Source organism: Triticum urartu, chromosome 2 (assembly GCF_003073215.2).
Source record: "Triticum urartu cultivar G1812 chromosome 2, Tu2.1, whole genome shotgun sequence".
NCBI classification, from domain to species: domain Eukaryota; kingdom Viridiplantae; phylum Streptophyta; class Magnoliopsida; order Poales; family Poaceae; genus Triticum; species Triticum urartu.
The window spans coordinates 55,076,611-55,084,609 of record NC_053023.1 but is presented as its reverse complement, the minus strand read 5'-3'; the positions used below and the strand labels follow the sequence as shown (position 1 = coordinate 55,084,609).

Here is a 7,999-nt window from a genome sequence, read left to right as displayed (position 1 = left end):
GAAAAAGTGGGAGTCACCTTTGCAAGGGATACACCTAGTGACTTCGCTCTTTGCTTCAAATAGTCAACTAAATATACACACAAGCAGTGGCGGAGCCAGGAATGAAGCAAACCTCGGGCCCAAATTTTTTTATGACAACATGGATTTTTTTCGTACTTATAACTATCCAAAATTATCCTGTACCATTTCTGAAAAATACCTCATGCAAAAACATACAAAATAAAGTTCAATTGCTCAATAGATCTAGAATTTCAACTCAATGCTCAAAGATCCAACAAAATAGATAGAAGATGACATAATTATAGATAATACAAAATAAATACCAAATTAATTGATTACTTCATTGGTGCCTCCCATAATTTGATCAACAGTTCAAGAACCAAAACCTTCAAGGCATTATAACTGACATAATTTCATAAGAAAACGCATAGACATCAAGTGAAATAATTATAAATTACTGATACAAATCTAAAAACTTACCACATCAACGAGGTAAAAGCCCTTCATCCTCTATTTGTACAACATGAAATGAAATTGCAAATACATCAATTTATTTCAACAATACCTGCATATATATGACTACGTATGACCAAGTACAGAACACACACACACACACACACACACACACACACACACACCTTTTTCAATTAAATTTAGTTCAATGCAGTTCATACACACAGGTCGGTAGGTTAAATTGAAGAACATGGTACAAGTGCAAACTGCAAAGAATCAAAGAAATTAATCAAAGTTTTTTTTGAAACAAGGCAAAAGGCTTGTCATTTTCATTGAATAAGAAGAAGGTTTAAGAGTTTTGGCCAAAAGACCAGATTACAAGCATCACTCTCGCGGCATTATAGGCAAGACAGGGGAAGAAGGAGGGTGGCGCGCGGTGTGTGTGACTTGAATGATTGATTTGGCACCAGGGGCGGAGCTGGGCCCCGGGCACCCAGGGCCCAGGCCCGGGGCGTGGGATTTTTTCTCAGCTAGGACCTATGCAAAAAATTTCATGGGCCCGGTGTTCAGCTCCGCCCCTACACGTACGCACGAGCCAGGATGCCTAAAAAAACGCACGAGCCAGGAGCCCACGACCGCTGGCCGCATGACCTAACTCGTACTATGCACATGAAACGCTTTCCTAATTCTCAAAAAAAAAAGGAAACACTTGTCTCCAGCACTAGCGTCGCCGCCTCCATGCACGGCCGCCATGGTGCCGCGGTGCCAAATCAATCATTCAAGTCACACACACCGCGCGCTACCCCCCTTCTTCCCCTGTCTTGCCTATAATGCCGCGAGAGTGATGCTTGTAACCTGGTCTTTTGGCCAAAACTCTTAAACCTTCTTCTTATTCAATGAAAATGACAAGCCTTTTGCCTTGTTTCAAAAAAAAACTTTGATTAATTTCTTTGATTCTTTGCAGTTTGCACTTGTACCATGTTCTTCAATTTAACCTACCGAACTGTGTGTATGAACTGCATTGAACTAAATTTAATTGAAAAAGGTGTGTGTGTGTGTGTGTGTGTGTGTGTGTGTGTGTTCTGTACTTGGTCATACGTAGTCATATATATGCAGGTATTGTTGAAATAAATTGATGTATTTGCAATTTTATTTCATGTTGTACAAATAGAGGATGAAGGGCTTTTACCTCGTTGATGTGGTAAGTTTTTAAATTTGTATCAGTAATTTATAATTATTTCACTTGATGTCTATGCATTTTCTTATGAAATTATGTCGGTTATAATGCCTTGAAGGTTTTGGTTCTTGAACTGTTGATCAAATTATGGGAGGCACCAATGAAGTAATCAATTAATTTGGTATTTATTTTGTATTATCTATAATTATGTCATCTTCTATCTATTTTGTTGGATCTTTGAGCATTGAGTTGAAATTCTAGATCTATTGAGCAATTGAACTTTATTTTGTATGTTTTTGCATGAGGTATTTTTCAGAAATGGTACAGGGTAATTTTGGATAGTTATAAGTACAAAAAGAATCCATGTTGTCATAAAAAAATTTAGGCCCGGGGTTTGCTTCATTCCTGGCTCCGCCACTGTTTGGCACCGCGGCACCATGGCGGCCGTGCATGGAGGCAGCGACCCTAGTGCTGGAGACAAGTGTTTCCTTTTTTTTTGAGAATTAGGAAAGTGTTTCCTGTGCGTAGTACGAGTTAGGTCATGCGGCCAGCGGTCGTGGGCTCCTGGCTCGTGCATTTTTTTTGAGGCATCCTGGCTCGTGCGTACGTGTAGGGGCGGAGCTGAACCCCGGGCCCATGAAAAATTCTGCATAGGTCCTAGCTGAGAAAAAATCCCACGCCCCGGGCCTGAGCCCTGGGTGCCCGGGGCCCAGCTCCGCCCCTGCACACAAGTGAGTGAACCGAACGAAATTGGATTTTGGAAACAAAAGATCTCGGTCTGTTCTTATTTTATGGGTTTTCTCGTTTTTTCTTTTTTAAAAAGTTTATATATTTCAAAATTTGCTCGTAAATTAGGGGAAAAAAAATCAGAATTTTCCAAAAAAATCCAATCAGGATTTTCAATTTTATGGAAATGAATGTTATTTTTTTTGAAATTTTCGGAAATTTCAAAAAATATTTGGAAATCTCAGGATTTGTTCAGAAATTAGAAAATGTTCGCTCATTTGAAAAAAAAAACAGTTTTTTTCCTGGGTTTTCTATAAACCGATTTGAAAAAACCTGCTATAGTGTCGGTTCACTAAAGTGTCGCACGCTACAGGGTCAGAATTTGCTATGACAATGCCGGCCTCACAAAGTCCCTTCAATGCATTGTTATTGGACCGACCCAGTCGGGGTGGCGCATGTATAATACTGGCATTTTGACGTAAAACACGTCGTATAGAATCTACTTCTCTTCAACTCCGAAGTATTTTGACACAATAAGAAAAGTTTGAAGCTAATTTAACGAAAGAACAAAGGGCAGATTATGCAGGTGTGTGTGACTTGAATGATTGATTTGGCCATGCAGATAAAGAAATGAATCTGCCACACTAGAATTTACAATCGAAGGTGACTCCGCATCCAATCAACACATAAGTCCCCTACCTAGAAAGGATAAGCCGGTTCACTTCAGGAGAATATCTTTTATGATCGCACCCCAACCATGTCATCCATGAACAGACTCCGTAAGATCCCGTAGAGTAATAATGGAATAAGTCATGTGACATGAAGTTTCACGCCCTAGGACAGAAGAAAAAATGTTTCCTACAAGTGTTATGCACAGTAGACACGTGTCTTGATCGGTGGGCAAGCTCGGCCCTTAACGCACACGTTTTTGAATGAAAGAGAGGCCACTCCCTCTAATCTACCATTATTAAGAAGTTACTCCCCATTACTTTCTATTCTTTCATCATGCACACTGTCCACATCAGCGAAGTGCCACGTCATAGTACTATATCGCATGTTCTCCGTAGTGACACAAGCCAACTCATCTACTCCTCCTGCCGCTACCTCCGGTCTTGCTCTTCGGCGCTAGAGGCAGAACTTGCTGCATGCCTGGAAGGAATCAACATTGCGAGAGCCTGGAGTACGGCTCCTATGATAGTAGAAACTGACTGCTTGGTAGCTGCCCAGATGTTACTTCAGAGCGATACCAACAGGTCACCATGTGGGGCCCTTGTATGGGAGATTAAGAGTGCTAGTGGAGGTAGGAGAACATGCGATCTCACATGTGGTCAGGAGCAGGAACAAAGTCGCCCATGCTCTAGCTCGCATGGGTCAGGTAGAGCAACGGACAGCAGTCTGGCTACGTAGCTCACCGGGAGAAATTGATATCATTTGTAATTCGGACTGTAATGATCCCACTTAATCAATGAAAGTTTTTCATTCGCAAAAAAAAATACTATATTGAAATAGGAGCTCCCACTACTCCACGTCACCAGTCTACCACATCAGCAGTGCTCTGTGCTCCACCCACCCAGCCAGAAGACATGCATCCTTCCACCTATTGTACGCGTTCAATTTTAGTCTTCGGCAAACTGCCAACCAAATGTGAGCGTACATGCAACCCATTATTGCTCATCAAACCACGAGAAATTACTGCACACGGAAAAAAAGGAAACTGATTGAGGCATACCAGAAGTTCTACTCGAATTTTGCTCCGTGTCGTCTCCCCTTCCAAGTTCAATATCACGCATATCTTTTCCCCTACCTTGCATCTTTTCTTTCCCTTCTCCATCTCAGTCGCCACAATTGGATCGCTCCTCCATACCCACCAGCCATCGCCTCGCCAATCGCCATCTCCACCAGGTGATAATCTCGCCACCACTGCCCGCTCAGCGAAATTCATGGAGCGGTACTATTCAATGAATCCGGTGAGTTAGATGGTTGATTCGCCGCCCCTCCCTTGATTTGGCTTACCCCCTTCCCTGCCCCTCAACTCCCGAGCTGCAAATTCAGGCCGACGCTTTCATGGTCGTATTCATGATCTGTCGTCGCTGCTGCAAAGGGCATGCAATCAAGGATACATGAGGCATTGAGGCCCACGTCAAGGAGGCATATGGTGATGATTTCAACGAATTGGACCTAATCCTTGGGTGAATTCCCACAACCTTTGCTTAGTTATTTATGCCTAGCGTTATGATTTCTGATGTGGCCCTTCGCTTTGGGGTTGAATGTGCAGGGATTTACTGGTCGTGCCTTTGATCGATTGGGTTGGTCTGTTCCTGATATTCTTATCCGCGCCGGTAAACAATCTATTTACTTTGCACTCTTCTCCTGGAGTTGCTTTGTATCAACGTTTCCGCTTATTGCTTTTCAGTTCCTGATATTCTCGGTTCTCATGAAGATTACAGTGAAGCGTATTGTTCATACTTTAGTTTTTGATTGTGTATTTGGCTGAAAAAATTTCTGCCCTGAATGACTAATGAACTTCACGGAAATTGGAAGGTTATAGTTTCATACTAGCTTACCCCGTGTGGCGGCACGTCGCGCCCGTCGATACGGTGTGGTTATATGGATTATGTTTCTTCTTTGTAATAAGTGTTGTTATTTTAGGATGCCAGATGATCGCATGAAAAACTATGGATGTTGGAAAAAAAAGATGAGAGGATGATGCATGTGAACAAACAGGGGAATACACGATGACACATCTCTAGTAGGGATGATTTTTTTTGCCGAACGTGGTGCGAGTCATTGCCAGATTAGATCATCTGGTGTAGCCTCCCATTGGATTAGCTCCTATGATGAAGTAGTAGAGAGACACAAATAGTCGGAATTATATATACACCGTATGTAGTTAATAATTTTTTTCCTTCTTTCATACACTTTTTTTACTATCACCGAGAAATGACTGAGCCAAGCAGGTGGCCAATCTCGTGCACCGTCGCCAACTACTCTAGGGAAGCGATCGTGTCCAGCGACGTCAGGGACATGTCGCCGGCGGTCACCCATGCCTTTGAGGCGCCCAAGTGGAACCAGCTCGCCGGTGTGTCCGTCGGTCGTCGAACACCTCGCTGTCCCGTGGTGGACGTCCACAACCTCCACATGGTAGCGACAATGATGCAGTTTCTCGCTCAGCGGAGTAGCAGCGACGGAGGCTGGACGCAGCTCCTCCCCGGCAAGCTTGGAGGTGCAGCGTGGGGAGAGCCCGCGGGAAGCCACTCTGAACCTTGGAGCGCGGCTCCACAGCTCGTGATGTCTGAGCTTGTTCCGTACTGCACGTCGAAGAAAGGAGGAGCCTAGGAGGGAGGGGCATGCCCGGCGAGGCGGTAAACGAAGCTCATTTCCATCCCACATGAGAGAAGCGGAGAGAGGCTTGATGTTTTGCGCCGACGCTATTTCTCGGTGTGGTGCTTCGGTTGAGATTCAGGATGTAAATGGTCAGTCCGCTGGATGTTGTGGGACTGCCCGCACTGGCCACAACTTTTTATGTGGGATTACGCGGGAGCCCAGTTAATTTTTATGTGGGGCATGTGGCGTCCACATACTGCCGCATATATTTACAAAGCTTAGACTGGATAAGCTGACATACAAAGGATCATTGGAACTTCCACACTGACATACAAAGCATGTGGCGTCTGGAAGTATATACATATGTACAGGAAGTATGACAAAAACAAATGGCAGTAGATACAAAGTGAAAATGGCAAACAGTGGATAATATTAGCCCACATTGACGTAACGATCGCTACTAATTATCACTAGTGAGTTCGAGCTTCATTCAGTAGTCGCCTCTAGAATAACAAAATCCACAAAGCAGCGGCAACTTAACTAAAAACGCCTATCAAAGCAGCAGAAATATCTCCTGTATGTGAACAAAAAGGAATATGCAACACACTCCTCATCCTCCATATCCCAAAATTAACAGAAAGCACCTAGAGTCCTAGACTCAAAACGGCACCAAATGATAAAACTATCAGCTAAGAGCATCTTCCATTCTTTTGTCAGCTTTGTGTCGGGCGACCTTTGTACACCAAGCTATGCTCACTGGTCTTTCACTTGATTAATCGGAATCAGAATGGTCCCAGGATTGGCCTCATCTTCGGTCCACTCAACTGTTTTTTTCTCCAGACATCTCAACCTGCGGTCATTCAAGTTTATTAATAAATTATATAAGACATACAGTACTATCTACATGAAAAAGAAACAAGGATAAGAAGTAAGGAGGGTTCCTTAAATCATAAGCATACACCAGTGTGTATTTCCCTTCCCTAAAATGATTGTTAATCAACATTGTCGAGGAGGGAAGCAAAACCATCAAGGATAAAAAGTGCAGATAGCTAGCACCGCAATCTTTAAAAAATGCAGATAGCTAGCAACAAATTCACAATAGGCAATGATCTTAAATTAATATTCTAACCAATAAGAGTCCTTAATGAGTATTATTGTGACCAGATCTTGATAGCATAATTGCAAGGATGATAAATACATACAAGTTAGCAGCATACACAATTTATACTCAGAGCGCAACTCGAAACTATGGACGTAAAAGAAACCAGATTTAACTCAAATGCTCCCCAAATTTACCCAAAGCTTGCTACAATTGAACAATTGATTAGCAATATTATGTAGTGCACACATACCTCAGTTAATAGTAGTGACCTTGATAAGGAGTATTGGCATGCTTATCATTACATCTAAACCAATCTTGAAGGCAGATTAAGGCTTCCACTGTCTCACTGCACAATCTACTTCTGTAATCGCTAATCAAACGCTTTCCGGAACTGAAAGCCGACTCTGACGATACGACGGAAGCTTGTACAACAAGAACATCACAAGCTGTACAAGAAAGGATGGGATACTTAGACGAGTGAAGATGCCACCATTGAAGAATGTTGAAATCCTCCGTGCGAGTGAATGTGTCTTCTTCTAAGTATCTGGCAAGCTCACTAGCAGTTTGGGGTTGCTTCTTATTCGAGTGTTGGTCCCAATCCGCCAACAGATCATTCTCTTCATTCACAACCTCATCAAATTTTTGTCGGGGTGCTCACTCATCCAATGCATCCGTCATTTGTGAAGAATATTCTTCGAAAAGGTTGTCAAGAACTTCTTTCACTGCAAGCAAGTGTCTTTCTACATCTGGACCAAAAGCTTGTTTTAGTCCAAACTCGATGAAGCAAATTTTAAATCGTGGACCAAGGATCACAGGAATACAGTTTGGCAAATATGGTTCCATCCAATACTTATCAAACTTTTTTTGCATCTCTCCAACCATTGCTCGAACGACTTCATCCTTTGTTGAAGCTTCCTTCTACAGCAATAACCTCACATTCCAGATTTGATGAAAGTACAAGTTTGAGGTAGAATAACTTGAACCAGAAAGTACATTGGTTTGAAATCCCTCCAAACAACAGAAGTTAGCCTTCTTGTCTTGCGGACTGTTAATTGGCAAGCAAATAAAATGTCAACTCACAAGAACATTTTAAACTTGTAACTACATACAAGTGTAATTACAAAAGAGAAAAAACAAAGCCAACTCACCATGTGGATGATTAATTTTTGAGCCTCCAAATGGAGTAGTCACTGGAGAAGGGGATCCTAAGATAGATG

At 42.5% G+C, this 7,999-nt stretch overlaps 1 long non-coding RNA gene across 1 annotated transcript; it reads left to right on the top strand.

Moving 5' to 3' along the window:
* The first annotated feature begins 3,937 nt into the window (after window positions 1–3,937).
* Window positions 3,938–6,509, top strand: LOC125540998. Its single transcript, XR_007297419.1, has 3 exons — window positions 3,938–4,323; window positions 4,409–4,545; window positions 4,632–6,509. It is a non-coding gene; the product is annotated as an uncharacterized LOC125540998 (long non-coding RNA).
* The last annotated feature ends 1,490 nt before the right edge of the window (window positions 6,510–7,999 follow it).